At 39.8% G+C, this 21,770-nt stretch overlaps 1 pseudogene; it reads left to right on the forward strand.

Annotated features, from left to right (window-relative positions):
* LOC135971518 (rho GTPase-activating protein 7-like) overlaps positions 1 to 21,770 on the forward strand; it is a 66,565-nt pseudogene that overhangs the window by 27,541 nt on the left and 17,254 nt on the right.

Genomic DNA, 21,770 nt, shown 5'->3' on the forward strand with positions numbered 1-21,770 from the left:
CTTTTCTTCATTTTCAAAAGTATGTACAAGGAATTTTCAGTACTTTTGCAATTAGAAAAGCAATAAATATTAAAAACATACATGCACATATATAATATGATTGTTAAAGTTGGAAATAGCACAGAGAAAAGAAGTCAACATATATTGTTTTCCTCAATAAATGAATCTAAAATTTATAAGATTTGTTCACTTCCTGAGATTTATAAAATGGTTCTAAATTATTCATGCTTTGTGTTTTAACTTATACACACACTTTCCAACACAGATGCAGACTTCATATATGTCTCCGTTAACAGAAAAGACTTATGTCCCATACTTAGGACAATGAATTCTCAAAGAAATTGTGCTTTTACGTTTTTGTAGATGACTAGCCATTATACTGCAGAATAACACTCCATTTAACCAGTATCATAGAGATAATGCAGAATTTTAAAAACTTAAGCTTAAACCTGTAAGAATAAAAACTTACATTTTAATTATTTAGAATGAAAACATTTGCACAATACTTTCCCAACTTAAGTCCTATTTGATTCAGGGTTAGATTTATGAATCTCAAATATTGAATTAAGCTGTGATGCATTGACACATTGTTAAGTGCATTATATTATCACTTATTAAAATCAAATACTTTCTGATCATACAGAAGAAATATAAAGAAGACAAGATCTGGCCTACTCTCTAAATTGTCTAGCAGCTCTTACTCTCACTGGCCATTGTGTCCACATGTAATTTACCACGATATGGTTCACCTAATTGTTGGAGCCTGCATGCAACTCTGCTTGTCCTATCATATAACGTTCATGGATTTCACTATAGACCTTTTAGCCTTTTTATTTCTTTTTTTAAGCCAACTTCTAGTTCAAAGCTACAGATGATCAGAGGTCTTACCTGGGTTAAGTGGGGGCATTACTGTATTTTTATAGCTAACTTAATAAAAAAAAAAAACCAATGATTTGAGACTAGTGCTTACTTGTGATCTAAAATCAAATTTCTTACACTTTTGACAAATCTCTGTTGCAGAAGGCTATAGTTGAAGCATGTGTAGTGAAGCTTTTATTAGACACTATGTGGCTCTTTCATGGCAAGGCACTTGCCTCTCTTGTTGAGACAATAATTATACTTATGCCATAAGATTTTGAGGGGATTAAATGGAATGTATGTAAAGTGCTTAACACAGTGCCTGGAGCATAACAAGAGCATAATTCTTATTTGAGAAAGGAAGATAAGGCCAATGTGGATGGAGAGTAAGGCAGAGTGCTGTGCCATTAGAGGAAGGAAAGTGGGTAAGGGCCAAGTCAGGCTGTGCTAGGATTTGGGACTTCATTTGGGAGAAAAGTGAGAATTACTGAAGGGTTTTAAGCAAGGAATGGTATGATCATATTTGAATTTTGAAAAGAATATTCAGGCTGCTCTTTGGAGATTGAATACCAGAAGAGCAGGTGTACATGTCTTTTCTCTGGTCTGTATGTTTATGAGTTGAGCATCTTTGATTTAAACCAGTGGTTTAAAATCCTTCCCATAAGCACATATGTGGAGTCTTAGCGTCCGACTTTTATTTTGACATAGTAATAGCACACTTGAAAGGTATGTAGCTCTTAGGTTCTAAGTATATTTTGACCAAACTTGTGAATGCAGGGAAACCTACATAGGGAATAGGCAGAATGCCAAGGAGCAGACTAGACTTCAACGTGGCCTCCTGGATTTTCAGGTATCACTTGCCTTTTACGTGGAAGCTTTGCTCCCTCTTCAGGTGTTATTACTTTAGTCCCAGATAATATAGGACAACTCTGTGGCATAGTTGCTACCATTTGCCTATTCCCCCACTCATCCTGGATTTTTCCCACTCCTTGGAGTGCCAGAATCCTTACTGTAGCACTACATGTAGCTATCAAATTGTTAGAGTTGGCAGTAGCATTGGGACTTACTAACATTCCTGATCCCGACACTTGGCTTATCATTGTCATCTATGTGATCTCATCTCACTCTGCCTTAGTTTCTGTATGGGTCTTAGCTATTGGATCTTTATCTGATTGCAGCTACCATAAATGCTTTGGCCTTTACCATATTTTGGTGTGCATCCCTTGGCTCACTTCTTGTAGACATAAAGGGCTTACTTTTCTTCCTGTCTGGATCTGGGATCTTCGTTTGGTCTTTCCTCTCGCCTCCTTGCTTGATCTGATTCATTTCTTTGTATCATTGCCCACTACTAAGTTGATCATACCCAGTTCATCCTGAACATCTTTCTTCAGCAGTAAATATATAGGGGAGAAACTGAAATATTAATGAATGAAATAATATGTTGTCTGAGATTTGCTTTTAGAGACCCTAGGAAAACTAATAAAAAAGTGGTAGAAGCCTAGGTGAATGAAAAATGACCCAATGTTGATATTTTGTAAAGCTGGGTGATGTCTACATTATTCTATTCTATTCTGTGTGTATATGAATATAATCCGTAAGAAAAAAAAAGAGAAACACGTAGAGATTAGAACATATTAACTTTCAGTCAAGTAGAGGTCCTAAGGATGGAGGTATGAGAAAAAACAATATGTGATAGCCAAAAAAAGGGTGCTCTGTGTTATCTGGACATATTAGGCCAATCATTTTCTATTCTAATACATTGTCCCCTTCGGAGCGATTCCTTACAGACGTCACTCCTTCATTGTCCTTGATCTTGCTATTCTGATCATAGTTGTTTGACCCAGGGAGGGATTTTTAAACAAAGGCTTCTATCTGTGTGGCAATGTCTCAGTATTGGTGCTATTGACAGTTTGGACTGGATAATTCTCGGTGCTGTTGACATTGCATCGTAGGATGTTTAGCAGCATTCCTGGCTACCCACTAGATGCTAGTAGCACTACCTCTGCTCCCAAGTTGTGATAACCAAAAATATCTCCAAACATTGCCTCATGTCCCCTGGGGACATTTAGTAGTTCCCCAGTTGTGAACTACTAAAGTATAGAGATATGAAACTTTAGCTAGGCTCTATCCTTGTGGATGCTTGTTACTTGTGGGCATTTAGATGACATTTTTTTTGGTTTATTATTATATATTTGTTTGCTTTTAACTTTTTTAAATTTCCATAGATTATTGGGGAACAGGTGGTGTTTGGTTACAAATAATTTCTTTAGTGGTGATTTGTGAGATTTTGGTGCACCCATCACCCAAACAATGTGCATTGAACCCTATTTATTGTGTTTTATCCCTCACCCCTTCCCACCCTTTCCCCTTGAGTCCCCAAAGTACATTGTGTCATTTTTATGCCTTTGCATCCTCATAGCTTAGCTGCCACTTATAAGTGTGAACATACGATGTTTGGTTTTCCATTCCTGAGTTACTTCACTTAGAATAATAGTCTCCAGTCTCATCCAGGTTGCTGCAAATGCCATTAATTCATTCATTTTTATGGCTGAGTAGTATTCCATTGTATATATACAGTTTCTCTATCCACTCTTTGATTGATGGACATTTGGGTTGGTTTCATGTTTTTGCAGTTGCAAGTTGTGCTGCTATAAACATGCATGTGCAAGTATCTTTTTCATTTAATGACTTTTTCTCTGGGTAGATACCCAGTAGTGAGATTGCTGGATCAGATGGTAGTTCTACTTCTAGTTTTTAAAGAAATCTCCACACTGTTTTCCATAGTGATTATACTAGTTTACATTCCCATCAGCAGTGTAGACGTGTTCCCTGTTCACCGCATCCATGCCAACATCTACTATTTTTTTATTTTTTTGATTATGGCCATTATTACAGGAGTAATGTGATATTGCATTATGATTTTGATTTTGATTTCCCTGATCGTTGGTAATGTTGAGCATTTTTTCATTTTTTTGGGACATTTGTATATCTTCTTTTGAGAATTGTCTGTTCATGTCCTTAGCCCACTTTTTGATGAGATTGTTTTTTTGTTGCTGATTTGTTTGAGTTCATTGTAGATTCTGGATGTTAGTCCTTTGTCAGGTGTATAGATTGTGAAGATTTTCTTCCACTCTGTGGGTTTTCTGTTTACTCTGCTGACTGTTCCTTTTGCCATGAAAAAGCTCTTTAGTTTAATTAAGTACCACCTATTTGTCTTTGTTTTTATTGTATTTGCTTTTGGGTTCTTGGTCATGAACTCTTTGCCTAAGCCAATGTCTAGAAGGGTTTTTCCAATGTTATCTTCTAGGATTTTTATGGTTTCAGGTCTTAGGTTTAAGTTCTTAATCTATCTTGAGTTGATTTCTATAAGGTGGGAAATGAGGATCCAATTTCATTCTCCTACATATGGCTAGGCAACCGTCTCAGCACCATTTGTTGAAAAGGGTGTCCTTTCCCCACTTTATGTTTTTGTTTGCTTTTTCAAAGAATCAGTTGACTGTAAGTATTTGGGTTAATTTCTGGGTTCTCTATTCTGTTCCATTGGTCTGTGTGCCTATTTTTATATCAGTACCATGGTGTTTTGGTGAATATGTAGCATAGCTTGAAATTAGGTAGTGTAATGCCTCCAGATTTGTTATTTTTACTTAATCTTGCTTTGGTTATACAGGCTCTTTTTTGGTTCCATATGAATTTTAGAATTGTTTTTTCTAATTCTGTGAGGAATGATTGTAGTATTTTGATAGGAATTGCATTCAATTTGTAGATTGCTTTTGGCAGTATGGTCATTTTCACATTATTGTTTCTACCCATCCATGAGCATGGAATGTGTTTCCCTTTGTTTGTGTTACCTATGATTTCTTTCAGCAGCACTGTGTAGTTTTCCTTGTAGAGGTCTTTCACCTCCTTGATTAGGTATATTCCTAAGGTTTTTTTTTTTTTTTTTTTTTTTTTTTTTTTTGCAGCTATTGTAAAATGGGTTGAGTTCTTGATCTGATTGTCAGGTGGGCTTTGTTTATATTTCCTTATTTTTTTTCCTTTGTCTTTGTTGGATTGGGTTAATTCAAATACCTTGTCTTTGAGCTCTGAATTCTTCTTATTTGATTCTATCACTGTGATTGCTGTGACTTTCCAGAGCACTTTGCATTTCTGTGTGTCCTTTGTTTACAGAAGTTTTGATTGCTTTTTATTTATGCTATCTATCTATTTCATTAAATAGTTTTCCCTTCACTTCTTGTATCTTTTTTTTTTTTGGATTTCCTTACGTTGGGCTTCACCTTTCTCTGGTGCCTCCCTGATTAGCTTAATAGCTAACTTCCTGAGTTATGTTTCAGATAAATAGGGGATTCTTCTTGGTTTGGGTCCATTGCTGGTGAGCTATTGTGATTTTTGGAGGGTGTTAACCAAAGTTTTGTCATATTACCAGAGGTGGTTTTCTGGTTCCTTCTCATTTTAGTAGGCTCTGTTAAAGGGAAGGCCTAGGGCTGAAGGCTGTTGTTCAGATTCTTTTGTCCCATGGGGTGTTCCCTTGATGTGGCAGCCTCCCCCTTTTCTCTATGGATGGGGCTTCCTGAGAGCTGAAGTGTAGTAATTGTTATCTCTCTTCTGGATCTAGCCACCCAGCAAGTCTACCAGGCTTCAGGCAGCCTGCTTTTATTCCCTTATCTGTCCCCACCCACATCCTACTTATTGGTTCATTTTACAGAGAGCTGATTGGCCCATTTTACAGAGAGCTGATTGGTCTGTTTTGACAGGGTGCTGATTGGTGCATTTACAAACCTTGAGCTAGACACAGGTTGCTGATTGTTGTGTTTACAAACCTTGAGCTAGACACAGAGTGCTGATAGGTGCATTTACAATCCTTTAGCTAGACACAAAAGTTCTCCAAGTCCCCACTAGAATAGCCAGACACAGAGCACTGATTGGTGCATTTACAAACCTGAGGAGGTCCTAGGAGTCAGTTGTAACAGGATTGTAAATATGTGCTCCAGTGAGTTTTAACACAGTATGTCAGTTGCTCTTGGCCTTTCTGTTTATGGATACTATCTACAAGATGTTAAACCACAGGGAGGTAGAAGCTTTATTAGCCATTTCTGCCTGCCAAGATTGTGGGATTTACTGACTTCGTGCCCTCCATGTTCCGTGACAGCCTGGGCCTCTCCTACTGGATTAATACCCGATGAGTACCTGAGCACTCAACAGTGAGACAACGCAAGGTCAGGGGCTTTTGAAGCACCCAACCCCTGGGTGTCAGAAAGCCTGTGACTTTACTCAGATAAATTCTATTTTAGCATGTTGGTGGAGGTACTTTGTGGCCTTTTGTTGAAGTGAAAAGTAGTATAATAGGCCGGCCAGGCTTAAAATGAGTTATTTAATCTCTCTTCAACTTTCTCATGATGCCTTATTTTCATAACCATTTGTAATCAGAGCACTTCAGAAGCAGCACAAAATGAGTAACTTGCTCCCAGGACCCCATTTTTACTTTTCGTAAAGGGAAAATACATCCTCATGTACGTGTGAAAATAATCAGAAAAGACGCATACAAAATGTAAACCATTTGAATTAAACGTGTATGTCTGTTTGCTTCTCCGTATTTTCTACGGTAGTCGTGTTTTGCTTGTATCATAAAATCAAAGCTTATTCAGGGGAAAATAAGCATGCTGAGGTACACACGGCTAATTTTGTTTTTCTTCTAATTCTGTTCTAGAAATTGAAGCCAAGGAAGCTTGTGATTGGCTACGGGCAACTGGTTTCCCCCAGTATGCACAACTTTATGAAGATAAGCTGGGAATGCCATTTTTTAAAAGTTGGCATAATCGTAATCCTTTGTTTGCGAACATTACTGATCTGTGACTTATTTTCAGCAGTTTTATAGTTTAAATGTTTTATTTAAAAAAAAAAATGTAGTAAGCATGCAAGACCCCCACCACTGAAAACAAAAACTAGCACCTTGATAACACGCCCATGCCACTCCCCCCTCTGCCGCCTGCCACTCCCCCATCTGCCACTCCCTGCCTAAAGTAATCAGCATCCTGAAGACTATCATTTTCTTCCTTTCTTTTTATATAATTCTATTGCATTTCCTGAAAAGTACATTTTTACAAAGTTATTTTTACCTTTATAAAGAGGGTACTGTGCTGTATGTAATCTCTTGGGGTTTTTATTTTTCACTTCATATTGTATTATTAAGATTCTTCTGCCCGGCGCGGTGGCTCAAGCCTGTAATCCCAGCACTTTGGGAGGCCGAGACGGGCGGATCACGAGGTCAGGAGATCAAGACTATCCTGGCTAACACGGTGAAACCCCGTCTCTACTAAAAAATACAAAAAACTAGCTGGGCGAGGTGTCGGGCGTCTGTAGTCCCAGCTACTGGGGAGGCTGAGGTAGGAGAATGGCGTAAACCCGGGAGGCGGAGCTTGCAGTGAGCTGAGATCCGGCCACTGCACTCCAGCCTGGGCGACAGAGCGACCCTCCCTCTCAAAAAAAAAAAAAAGATTCTTCTATACTGTATGGCCTGTTACTCATTTGCTTTGGCTCCTGTGTAATACACCATTGTGTATTACACAAGAAACCACAGTTTATTCACATCCACACTCTGGTTGGCAGGTATTTTGGCTTTCTCTGTTTTGCTTTTATAAGCTGTGCTGTTGTGAACATTCTTGCATCTATCTTTTGTGGTACATGCATAATAATTCATCTCACTTCTATCCCTAGGAGCAGAATTACTGGGTAATAAAGAATATGTATGTTCAATTTTACAATGCAAGTTTTTCGAAAGTGCGTGTGCCGATTTTCACTCTTACCAATCTATGTATCCACATTCCCTCAACACTTGATATTGTCAGACTTTAATTTTTGCCAACCAAATGGATATAAAATGATATACAGATTTTGACTGCCATTTCCCTAATCCTTAATGGTAAGAAGCATTTATTCATGTCACTTGGCCACATTTGTTTGCTCACATTATGCCTCTCTGCGTGATTTATAAGAGCTCTTTTTATTCTAAATGCTAATCTTTCATTGGTCATGTGTTGCAGATACCTTTCCCACCATTTGTAATTGGGCATCTCACTTTTCTCTAGGTCGTCTTTTAATGAATATTATGTTTTCTGTGGCATTCAGTTTTTCAATTGAGAAAAATGGTTAAAAAAAAATATAGGATCTGGGCTGAATTCTTACCATCTCATTTTCTTAGCAGTGCCCTGGGGATTTCTTGGATACTGAGATCATTCTCTCAGCTTCTGCATACCGTGGGGAGTGCTCACGCTCCATGCATGTCAAGATAAATGGGCTGTTCATTTATTTATTTGTTTGTTTTGAGACAGAGTCTTGCTCTGTCGCCCTGGCTGGAATACAGTGGTGCGATCTTGGCTCACTGCAACCTCTGCCTCCTGGGTTCAAGTGATTCACCTGCCTCAACCACCTGAGTAGCTGGGGTTACAGGTGTGTGCCACCATGCCCGGCTAATTTTTGTGTTTTTAGTAGAGCCAGGGTTTTACCATGTTGGCCAAGCTGGTCTTGAACTCCTGACCTCAGGTGATCCACCCACCTTGGCCTCCCAAAGTGCTGGGATTACAGACATGAGCCACTACACCTGGCCTAGGCTGCTCATTTAAATGGGAGTTTCATTATTCTCTATATGAAGTCAGTTTAAAATAATTACAGCTATGAACTAATGCGTTTTATGGGTAACTTTCAAACAAAGGTTGGGTGAATAGTAAAGTGATTCTCAAGTTAGAATACCCGGTCTTCCTTATGCAGCCTAGATTGATTGTATGATATTTTTTTCCAAGAAGATGGATTCTGAATTGTTTTATTGTTGGACTGTGTAAAATATCTTAGTTTCTTCATTCCAGAGAATATTTCCAACCAATTTATTTTGATTAACTTGCATGCTTATTTTGGTGGAGTTGCTTGTCTTTCCTTTAGAGAGAAGTTTTAACCTGTTAACATTTAAAAGGGCTTTGGGGGAAGGGGGACCAGCATTCTATTGGATTTTCAATTCATAGCTCTACCGGAGATAAGGAAAGATAACTGCATTGGCAGTGACACCAAAGCGGCTGTCCTTTTGTTCTCCTATTTAGAAATTAAGTTTTCTTCAATTATGCTCATTTTTGGCATTGATTTGCTGCCAGGTAGCACTTTCTTGTGATATGTATGTTTGCTAAGACCCAATTCCAGTCCCTGTGTCACTTCTTTCCTAATCCTAAACCACAGGGTGCATTTGCACAGGTTACATTTGGGGTCCCCTCATGTTCCCAAGTCTTTTGAAGCGTAAGCCTATTTTTGGGGAATACTGCGTATTGTTCTGGGCTGTCGCCTCCCCGTTTTTCCTGCCACCGTGTGCTGGGTGAGTACATACACCATACATGCCATACCAACCCACACATGTCCCCGTGTTTAGCTTGATTTGGGTACTTGGCAATTTATACTTCCTGCCTTTCAACCCACAGTGGAAGTTGAATTCAGAGAACGTCTTCTGTACATCAGTAAACTATCATCTTTTAAAAGCCAGTCCAGGCAAATAAAAGAAAATTACTGATTTAATTCTTTCACTCCTCACTTGCATTTAATACCTACCAGATTTTTTTAAAAATTGTTAATTTGGATTAGAAAAGGAATCTGAAATATTGCTCTGTGTATACTAACTTAGAAATTCCTAAAATAATATAGTTACTTTCTCACATATAGGTAACAAGCATGTGAAAATTTCACTTTACATTTATACATCTGATGTTATACTGTGTAAATATTAAAAAATATTCCTTAATATCAGCTCTGTTATTTCATCTTGGTGTGTATTCACAGTGAAATACAGGCCAGGAATGGTGGCTCATGCCTGTCATCCCAGCACTTTGGGAGGCTGAGGTGGGAGGATCGCTTGAGGCCAGGAGTTCAAGGCCAACCTGGCCGACATAGTGAGACTGCATCTCTATTTTAAAAACTTAAAAACAAACAAACAAACAAACAAAAATACAGTGTCACAACCTTCAAACAGTGTTACAACCTGTTTTGCTTCATTTAGTAATGCTCCAGTTTGCATTGACTATAAATCTTTCTATTTCCATTATAATGGTTCCACTAATCATTTGTCTAAGAGAGACTTGGTCTATAAATTAGTGAAGAAATGTAATTCTGTGATACTAAATTTTGTATATTCATAAATCTTTGGACTAGCCACTTTCTTGGTCTGCCTATATTATCATTTAGGGAACAATGTCAGTAATCCAACTCTAGCCTTCAGAAAATAAAGGATAGACTCTAAGTTTATATTCATTCTGATATATTATCTCTAGAAAATAGATTACTAAGAATAAGGAATTCTATATCATTCCATAAAACCAGTGATCATAAGAAATAATAAAAACATAATGAACAGTTATGTACCCACAAGAACTGAAACAGGACTAATTACCTGCATCTCCAAAACTGCTGACAGCCATGTTTATTCCGCTGTGTGGCATTAGCCATTTTGAAGGCCAAAGGGATGTTTTATTTTTTATTTATTTTTTTCAGACAGGGTCTCACTCTGTCATCCAGCCTGAAGTGCAATGGTATAATGAAAGTTCACTGCAGCCTCAAACTCTGGGGCTCAGGTGATCTTCCACCTCACCATCCCATGTAGCTGAGACCACAGGCACGTGCCACTATGCCCAAAAAAAATTTTTTTAATTTTTTTTAAATTTTTAAAATTTAAAAAAAAGTGTCTTGCCATGCTGCCTAGGCTGGTCTCAAACTCCTGAGCCCAAATGATCTTCTCTCCTTGGCCTCCCAAAGTGCTGGGATTAGAGATGTGAGCCGCAGTGCCCAGCCAAAGAGAATTTTTTAGCTTGTGGTGATTCTAGTTTCCTGCTGTGATGACTGATTTCACCCAGGTCTGGTCCAAAGAGTTACCCCACACTGAGACACTCCTCCTCCTGGTACTGTAGTAGCATTCTACTGAGGAGGCCCATGATTTGCCCTCATAACTCGAACTCCAAGAGGGTGATAACTTGCCTTTATCCAGTGGCAATTTCAGAGCTGTTGTAAATTTCCACAGTGGCTACTTCCACTCTGCTTTTCTTGGGTATATTTACTTACCAAGGGATCTTTTTAGGCCGTCTGGAGAAAGGAATTCCTCCATTGAGTTGACTGTTTTCCCCCTCTGTGGTTTTCAATTCTGATACAACTTCTTCATTGTCTTGAGAGAATGGAATGAACTCTTCTACAGATTAAAGGAGTTGAGATTCTGCTGTTCTATAGCAACTTTATAGCCAACCCTTTCTTTTTAGGGGAGTTATATCATTTCCTATGAGGCCATATTGCAGTGCTAATATTTGTTTTTAAAAAAGCCTATCTTGAATTCTCCTTAGCTCTTGATGCCACGTGAGTGGACTACATTCCATTTCCTACCACTTTTCATTGTTCTCTAGATCTTTCTGTGGCTCAGTTTTTCTTCTGTGACCTTTTCCCTGATCACACGTGAGCAAAGATACACACATACACATGGCCCAGCCACATTAAAAGGCAGCATTCTTCTGACAGTCATTGTGGCTTATATTATAATTTATACTGGAGGCTTATTGCCCGCTGGTTTGTTTAAGGGTATAACAATGTTCTGGGCCGGGCGAGGTGGCTCAAGCCTGTAATCTCAGCACTTTGGGAGAACGAGACGGGGGGATCACGAGGTCAGGAGATCGAGACCATCCTGGCTAACACGGTGAAACCCCATCTCTACTAAAAAATACAAAAAACTAGCCGGGCGAGGTGGCGGGCGCCTGTAGTCCCAGCTACTCCGGAGGCTGAGGAGGAGAATGGCGTGAACCCGGGAGGCGGAGCTTGCAGTGAGCTGAGATCCGGCCACTGCACTCCAGCCTGGGCGACAGAGCGAGACTCCGTCTCAAAAAAACAAAACAAAACAAAACAAAAACCATGTTCTGAACCACTTCTTGACCAGAAGCAATATTTTGAGTTTCCACCACTTTAAAGGTGAAGCTCCTTTAGGACAGTGATGCAGGATTGGCTTGAATTGCCTTATTGTCCCGTAGAACTTGATGGGGAATGAGGCGTCCTACAGGAGGTGCTTAGTACAGTGCTGAAGAGTTTCTTCCCTGCTTTGGTAAACTTGGCTATTTGGCAAACTGGGTTATAGGCACTCAACAAATACATTTGTTTATTTTTCTTATAGATTTCTTGTTCCCCATCTATATTTCCTTGGTCAAGAGAGAGCATGATTTTTTGGACAGAGATGCCATTGAGGCTCTATGCAGGTAAATGGAGAGTGTTTTCCTTTTTTATTTTTTAAGAACACAGTACTTATCACTAAGATGGGCTTTGTTTGCTTTTGTTCTTGCTAATTGCGTTAGGTCTTTATTGGCAAGCCATATAGCGATCGTAGACCTTTTAATTAAAAATTAAGTAAAATATTGTTATTTAGTATTTCCATTAAAATAGCATCCACACTGTCCTAGGAAGTACTCAAATAATAGCATTCCATATTTGATATGATATAATTGGTGTAACAAGTAACAACTCTAAGGTGGTTAGGAAACTTGGATTAAGGTTTCCTAAAAGGGTAGGATGGAAATTTAGCATGTTCAGAGGAATAAATGGGGGGTGGCGTATAAAGACAGGAGCATCGCTTGCATTCCAGGAAAGCTCCTCTCAACCTCTTCAGTTTTCCCTTGTATAAAATAATGATAGGATGAAATAAGGCTATAAAATAACTCAGCGTGGTCTTTAACATATAGGCGACAGGCAGTTAAATGATGTGAAATTGAATAAAACTGTCAGAAATTCTTGATGGTTGTGCTTTTGGGTCTTCAAGCTAAGAGGCAGCTTGTAGGTTTTAGTGAGGTGGAGGTAATAAAACCTGTAGCAGACAATGATGGGACGCTGATAATCCTTTCAAGCTCTTCATGACATTTTTCATCCTTTCTAATTTTTCTCAAAAACTAAAATCCCTAAAAGCTGAATTCCGGGGGAAAAAATTATACACAGACAAAATTCACATAGTTTGATTTGATTATGAAACTAAATAAGTATTATTTTAATTTCAGGGTTTTTCTGTTTTTGTTTTTGTTTCTGTTTTTTTTTGAGAAGGAGTTTCATTCTCGTTGCCCAGGCTGGAGTGCAATGGCGCGGTCTTGGCTCACTGCAACCTCCACCTCCCGGGTTCAGGTAAATCTCCTGCCTCAGCCTCCCAAGTAGCTGGGATTACAGGCGCCCACCATCACGCCCAGCTAATTTTTTGTATTTTTAGTAGAGGCTGGGTTTCACCATGTTGGCCGGGATGGTCTCAAACTCCTAACTTCAGGTAATTGACCTGCCTCAGCCTCCCAAAGTCCAGGGATTATAGGCGTGAGCCACCGCACCCAGCCTGTGTGTGTGTGTGTGTGTGTGTGTGTGTTTTGTTTTGTTTTGTTTTAAAGACAAGGTGTCACTCTGTCGCCCAGGCTGGAGTGCAGTGGCACAATCATGGTTCATGGCAGCCTTGACCTCCCAGCTACAGGTGATCCTCCCACTGCAGCCTCTGGAATAGCTGGGACTACAGATGCACACCACCATACCCAGCTAATTTTTGTATTTTTTGTAGAGATGCAGTCTTGCCATGTTGCTCAGGCTGGTCTTGAACTCCTGGGCTCAAGCAATCACCCATCTCAGCCTCCCAAAGTGCAGGGATTAAAGGAGTGAGCCACCACACCCCGTCTCAGTATTTTTTTTTTTTAATTTGGAAAAACATCATGAAGGTAAAATGACATCCAGTATTTCTTTCCTCTTTGTAGACAAAGAAAGCAGTGGTAGTTCTGTTTTCTGCCTTTCTCATATAATACAGTGTTATTTGAAGCAGCCAAAGTAAGCAGTGGTTTGGGGCAGATAGATGGGATATTTAGAATAGTATACAGACTAGACTAGTTCTCATGGTTTAAGAGAGGGAAAAACAAAGAGTCCTCTTAACCACAGAAATACTGTCACTTTTCTAGTCCAATTAAATGACTGATAGAAATGTACAGGGTATGTACCCATTTTCTGAAAGAAAGCTAATTCCAAGAACTTCACTATGGAGTGTAATATCATAACTATGTCATTGGGAATGAAGAAAATGTCACAGATGCAGTTTCGGGAGGGGAAGGAGTCCGCATCTGGAATATGAACTACTCCAGACATTTTTTTAATGTTTTCGTGCTTAGCTGTGGAGCAGAATTAATCTGTTTTCAATCCATCACTGGTGATCATGCATATGCATGAGGTCACTTCTGAGATGCATCTTAGGAAATATTTAAGCATTACGTCATTTCATACATTTTAAGCCAGTTAGAGAGTGGGTGCTCTGGACAGCAGCAATAGCTTAGGAATTCTTGGGTCGTAAAAATATCACTGCAGCATTTCAGTCCAAAGGGTCATGATTAAATTCTTGAATGCTTTCTCAGAATATCAGTTTGTGAAATGTTGTTTTCCATTTCTGGGAGAAAAAGCATCCTCTGTACTTTGCAATTTACACTGGCTCTGAGTACCTTTTGGGAAGCCACCTTTCTTTGGAGCAAATAAATCTGTGCTGCTAGATCTTTGGCAAAAAGAAAAGCCTAGAAGAAGCAGACTCTGCCAGATATGCTAGTTGGACTTCAGTTTTCTCTCTTGCATAGAATAACACCTCATAGCAAATGCAGTGATGGATGTCAGAGCACTTTAAAACTTAAATTATCAGGTCCAAATTTGAGTAAGTACAGAAAGGCCTAGGGTTGGATTTTCTTTTTTAAAAAAGGAAATTCTTCAGAACACAGTAATAGTCATCAACTGGTTTGTAATGGAAAACCCCAGGGCTCTTATCCCCAAGTTCACATAAATGGACTTTTCATGAAAATGATGCCCCTTTTGAGAGGCCTAAACAAATGTTCGGAAGAAAAGGGACCTCTATTGGGTGTATTTCAAGCACCTTCCTTTATTTTATTTATTTATTTATTTTTGAGATGGAGTCTCGCTCTGTCACCCAGGCTGGAGTGCAGTGGCGCAATCTTGACTCACTGTAACCTCCGCCTCCCAGGTTCAAGCAATTCTCTGCCTCAGCCCCCTAAGTAGCTGGGATTACAGGCACCCGCCACCAGGCCCAGCTAATTTTTCGTATATTTTTTTAGTAGAGATGGGGTTTTACCATATTGGCCGGGCTGGTCTTGAACTCCTGATCCACCCGCCTTGGCCTCCCAAAGTGCTGGGATTACAGGCGTGAGCCACTGCGCCCAGCCAGCACCTTTCTTTACAACACATTACAAGTTCTGAGCTGTCAGCCGCATAATGTAGTTGAGATACTTGTTGTACTGATCATGTGATAGTCACTTCATTTGCTAGACCTGCCTCTTCCAAATACCTTTGGCCTATGGAATTCAAGGGCCAGCAAATAATGAAGCTACAGTATTATTTGAAATTTTGCCCTGTGATTTGGAAGTTCTCTCTAGACTGACAGACTTTTTATAGACTTTTGTCTTTGCCTTGTTGATATTTTCTGAACAGTTGATTTTAAATACATGTGGTAATATGGTTGCAGAAATTCAGCTTAAACATTTTACAAAATCTTTCCCGCCTACCTCCTCCTCTTGTACTGGACCATATTTTATGCAGGGATCTTATAAGCGATCTCATATATACTCTAGCATTATTCTTAGTTTAGAGTGTTCATGTACCTGTGACATTTACAGATCTTACAGCTCCTTTGGTCAAGAAGTAAGCAGGGCCTTCTTTTTCTACTCAGGGCAAGAAGACTTGTAGACTTAATGGGTTTTCTGAGAGCAATGACATTGTCTTAAACCAAAAGTTACAAGTGTGGGACTATAGGTTTTTTGGATTTAGATTGCTACCAGCATTTTTACATTCACTCTGCAAGGGGTTCATATATCTGCCCTTGGAGATACATGAGAGAAGTGGCTTGGAGAAGTGGCTTTGGCCTGATCTTGCTAGCTTTACTGTATAATGCAATTCCAGTGGTAAGGCCAAGATTATGAGAGCTATACTCAATAGTAATCCTGAAGGAGTGATTCACTTTGTCTTGAAGCATGTGCAGGTAGTATTGTGAACTATGATTCACTACAAGGATACCTCTTGTGAAATGTTCTTTCTATTGCTTGCCTTTCTAAAGCTTCTAAAAACGATTCCAAATTGCTATTTTCCTTGGGAATTAAAAATGACTCCTTCTATAAACACAGCAAAGAATTATGTGTACTTTAAGTGACAGTTGTATAATGAAAAATAGATTTCCACACTGTCATCTGCAGTATGCACTTTGTTGTAGAGCAGCCCGTCAGATGCCTGAGCCATGCTCAGCAGCCCACCTTAGAGCAGATTTTAACTTTGTCACAATTTCTGGTCTGTTAAAAGGGAAGCATGTAGCCAGGCACAGTGGCTCACGCCTGTAATCCCAGCAATTTGGCAGGCCAAGATGGGAGACTCACTTGAGCCTCCAGGAGTTGGAGACCATCCTGGGCAACATGGCAAGACCTCATTTCTATAAAAAACAAAAAAAAAATTAAGCAGGCATGATGGCGCATACCTGTAGTCCCAGCTACTTGGGAGGCTGAGGTGGGAGGATCCTGTGAGCCCAGGAGGTCCAGGCTCCAGGGAGCCATGATAGCACCATTGCATTCCAGCCTGAGTGACTCTATCTCAAAAAAAAAAAAAAGAAAGAAAGAAAAGGAAAGCCTGGGAGTAGCATATAATTTTTTTTAAAGCAATTGTACAGATTCCAAGAAAATATCTTTAAGAATTGTAACCATTTTTGTGAGAGTCTTACTTGGAAAATTGTTTCTTTCCCCCTTCTCGCTCTTCTCTTCTTTGTTTTTGGCCTGTTTTTACTTTGAATACAATGGGGCCCAGGTCCCCACCTGCTGTGCTTTTATCGGGGTTCCTGCAGCTCCATGCAGAGAAGCTCTTGAACCTTCGATAGGCCAGCCTTGTGCTCCTCCCTCTTCAGAGCAGGGTACAAGTTGCCCAGGAGATAAGAGGGACACATTCCTGTGGAGCCCAGCCTGGGAGGGTTCTTAGAGGGATGGGAAAGGCCCGGGTTTCTGGACAGATGGGTTATGAAACCAGCATTTCAGCCACTGTGTGAGGAATCCCTTAGGATATAAGTTGCTTTCATTTATTACTACCATTAATATTTATGTTAGAAAGGAACACAGATGGCTGGGCGCGGTGCCTCATGCCTGTCATCCTAGCACTTTGGGAGGCCGAGGTGAGCGGATTGCCTGAGCTCAGGAGATCGAGACCAGCCGGGCAACATGGCAAACCCCCACTTCTACTAAAAATACAAAAATTAGCTGGGCATGATGGTGGGCGCCTGTAGTCCCAGCTGCTCAGGAGGCTGAGGCACGAGAATTGCTTAAACCTGGGAGGCAGAGGTTGCAGTGAGCCAAGATCATGCCACTGCACTCCAGCCTAGGCAATAGAGCAAGACTCTGTCTCAAAAAAAAAAAAAAAAAAAAAAAAGGAAAGAAAGAAAAAGAAAGGAACACAGAAGTTACTGGGTTTGAGAGTCACCATGTTTTAATTGTGTGGACTTAGACAAGATCTGTGACCTCCCCAAGCCCCATTTCCTCATTTGTAAAATGAAGGTTAATCATAATATCTATACCATAGGTTTGTTGGGAAGATGAAGTCATACATAGGAAGTGCCTAGCATAGTGCCTGGCCCGTAGTAGGCCTCGTTTGTGTAGCTGGAACTATGATTTGATATCAGTACTGTCCCTGTAAGGAAATAAGGTCCCAGCACAGTACATTATTTGGGGGTCCTCCGGGACAAATGAAAACCACAGAAACCCTAGGATATAACTGTGGGCTTTAGGTCTGTAATGCCATTAGATTGGTGCTACCAACATAAAAAGATAATGTTGACCTTTATAGAACTGGCCTCCTGGGTCTTTTTCGTTTGACTAAAATCTAGAGTTTGTGAAGCTAAACCCCTCCCCAGCCCCATAGGCCTCTGTGACTAGTAAATTTGGTTATAAAAACCATTCAACCATTAAAGCCCAAATGAAGTCAAGTGAGTATTTGATTACAGGTTTGATTAATGGAACCCACACCTAAGACTAACTGTAACTATTCCGGATTCTTTAAATCTTGAAAACATTTGAGAACTAAAACGCTGTGGGTGTAAGTCATTTAAGTAATTGATACCCCCAATAGAGGGACCTTATATCCACTCATTTTAAAGTATGCAGACTTTTTCTTAGTTATTTGTTTTCTTTTCCTCCCCATCAACACAGAATTCTTCTGAACATAGGCACTCTGTGCTATCTTTGTTTATTCTATAAACAGGCTACCACATAAGCTATGAAGTCAAAATTGGGCTTATCAGGCAGGGAAAAATACTTTCTATTCTGTTGCATCAACATTGTTAGGCAAACTGCAAGAACAGGATCAGGAAGATAAAGCCCTGAGGTGGTCTCACGATTCCCAGGAATTTGTGTGAATTAAATGATCTTATCTTACGAAAATGTAAGAATTGCAATTTGAAGGAAAAACTGGAAAACTGGTGATAGCAGATAGCAAACAGACACATTACAGGTTCATTTCAGGAAGACTGAGTGATGACCATCTGGGAGATGGCAGGAAAATTGGGGCCTGAAGGGCTGTCATTCATATTTGTACATACCATTTAGTTCAGCATATTTAAAGAGTTTCTTTTTTCAACTATTGCATTATTTCTCCATGAGGCTTTCGATTTTTTTTTGTAAGTATTTTATTTTCAATGGAACTAAATTTCCCTAATTTTAAATTGATATTAAATTGTTTGGCAGAGGTCAAAGTATTGGTATCATAATTACGATAGGATGCCTGTTACAAAAAAGAATCTGACCTGAGTGCTTAATTTTGAACTCAGTAAGATTTGGATCCTTGAAGTTACAGTATGCAAATTCTTTAAATGATCATTTGTCCTATTGTTGTGACTATAGCATACATTATATTGTCCTCTAACAGGAAGCTCTTCTAAATATTGGATATTAAAGAGGGCTTCAACTTCCATTCTGTGCAAGGACTCTAAAATTTTAAGCAGGCTGTCCAAGATTATGATTCATCAGAGATAACTAAAACTAATTTTTTAAATTTGAGTTTTAATTTGAAATACAAGACACTGTTTATTTTGCCAAAAACTCTACTTGCTTCTTTGTTGCTGTTTCGCTGTTTCTATTTTTGTGAAAGGAGACATAGCAGACTTTTTTTTTTTTCTTTCTTTTTTCTTTTTGAAATGGAGTCTGGCTCTATTGCCCAGGCTGGAGTGCAGTAGCACAATTTCGGCTCACTGCAACCTCCACCTCCCAGGTTCAAGCGATTCTCCCTGCCACGGCCTCCCGAGCAGCTGGCATTACAGGCACCTACCACCACGCCCAGCTACTTTTTGTATTTTTAGTAGAGGTGGGTTTTCGCCATGTTGGACAGGCTGGTCTCAAACTCCTGACTTCAGGTGATCTGCCTGCCTCGGCCTACCAAAGTTCTGGGATTACAGGCGTGAGCCACTGTGCCCAGTCAGAAACTTTTCTTTCTTGGCACCACGTGTGGCAGTCCATAATGGCTCAACCTAAGAGTTACTGGAAGAATGATTTTTCTCAGTAAGAGCAACTCACTGAGAGTTAAAAAATCAGAGACTTGACAGTATCATAGCTGTGTGCCATTTCACACTAAAATATAAAAATTAAAGTGAAAAACTTAAGAAACATAAAAGTATTTTTATTTTTATTTATTTATTTATTTTGAGACGGAGTCTCACTCCGTCGCCCAGGCTGGAGTGCAGTGGCCAGATCTCAGCTCACTGCAAGCTCTGCCTCCCGGGTTTACGCCATTCTCCTGCCTCACCCTCCCGAGTAGCTGGGACTACAGGTGCCCACCACCGTGCCCAGCTTGGTTTTTTTTTGTATTTTTAGTAGAGACGGGGTTTCACCGTGTTAGCCAGGATGGTCTCCATCTCCTGACCTCGTGATCCGTGCACCGCAGCCTCCCAAAGTGCTGGGATTACAGGCGTGAGCCACCGCGCCCGGCCAAGGTATTTTTAAACGACTCACTTTTTAAAGAAGTTTCTAATACTCCTCTAGGTATTAGATATTACTGAGTTCCAAGAAACTCCTTAGATATATGAATTGTTTAAAAACAGGTGTATATCCACTTATTAGAGAGTGGTTGCCTGTCTTTGCTAACGTTATTTCTTTGGTCTATAGGCATCCAAATACTTTAAACAAATGTGCGGTGATGAAGCTGGAAATTAGTCCTCATCGGAAACGAGTGAGTATACAAATTGCATAATAGAATAAGGGGGAAAGGGGCAAACAAAAAAGTGAATGATGTGTTTTGTAATAGCTTTTGTTTCTCAAAGTCTTAGTTTCTTGTTCCGTAAGCATCTACATCTTGAATGGTATCACCTAGACTCGATAGCCTTATGTAGTTGAAGCCAATAGTTGCAACTAGCCCATTACATTGTTTTATCTATTATTTTTGACCTGATCACATCAGCTATGATTTTGCCTAATTATTAACTCAATGCCTATTACATAATAAAGGGATCATGCTTAAGGAATCTCAGTGGATTTTTGCCTTGCTTATAGAGGAAATAAAGCTTATTTCCAACTCTTTTGTCTTCCCAAATATAACAGTAACTGTGCTTCAAAGCCATAGAGATGAAAGCAAAGGCCGATTTGTGCAATATTGAAGAATAATAAGAGATTTGGAGGGAGGAAAGGAATTGGAGGAGGAAGAGGAGAAGGCAGGAAATCCCACACAGTTTAGTCAAATGGTGGTACAGAACCAAATTGATTTTCTTCTGTGTGTGAGTTGTGAAGACTTTTTATGAGATCTTAGAAGAAGAGGTGGGTGTAGCACTGGGAGTAAGTGTCACAAATTAGAGTAAACAGGAATGAGTCTGGTCAAAGAACATATTTCTGACTTCCGGGTACAAATTTGAATTATGCCAGAGTCCCTGAGCTGCAAAAAGTTGCCTTCTTGGGGAGTCAAAACTTTTAAACAAATGAACTGGAACCTCGGCGCCCACTGAACTGTGCAGAAGAGAGAAGCCAGCGCTCCATGCTTTCCACTCATTGTCCTGTGAAACTTGAGCCATAGGATATTTTCCACACCAGTGGAAAAGACGTGTATCATACTGAATTGTGCCCTTTGATATCCTGCCGAAAAGGCCAAGATGCAGTAGTCCGTGTGACAGCATATCCCTGAGTCCTGTACATAAATCAGGCATAATCAGCAAAGACGTTCCTTAGTGTTTCTGAATACTGCGAGCTGTCAGGGCTGGGTATTTGTGAAGCCTTGTTCAATTGGCTGGAGCATGACTGAGGTTGAAACTTCACAGGTCAGCTGTGGCCTGAGCACTAGCCCTCATGTCTTGTGGGGGAGGTGAAGAAAAGGTACTACTGGTAAGAGTCTCCAAAGCCCTGTTAGTGGACTGAAGCTATGTAATGACCCACCTTGATCCAGGGCCCCTTTATTCCAGTGGGAGACCTTATAAATTTTTAGTGTCTAGAGATTTGAGTTGCCACTTAGTGGACTGAAGCTGCGTGATGACCCACCTTGATCCAGGGCCCCTTTATTCCAGTGGAAGACCTTATAAATTTTTAGTGTCTAGAGATTTGAGTTGCTACTCTTCTTAGTGTTTGAAAACTACCTTTTTAATTGCAAGAGGGAATATAAACATACACCAACAAAAGACCGCACAACGGAAGGCAGCCCAGAGGCAGTCCTGCTCATTGCTGACTTCAGTTCAGAATATTTTGCATGCCTGGAATTTTCACCATCTCGGAGGTTTCCTCTGTGAGCAATTAAAGAACAGCCTGCAGATCCCAGAGTTTCCATAAAATAGTTCTTATTTAAACTTGCAGCATTTAGTCAGGCACTCTCCTGTTAAATTCTTTAAATACATCTTTGTTATTTAAAAAACAAAACAAAACACT

The sequence above is a fragment of the Macaca fascicularis genome, chromosome 6 (assembly GCF_037993035.2).
Source record: "Macaca fascicularis isolate 582-1 chromosome 6, T2T-MFA8v1.1".
NCBI lineage: Eukaryota > Metazoa > Chordata > Mammalia > Primates > Cercopithecidae > Macaca > Macaca fascicularis.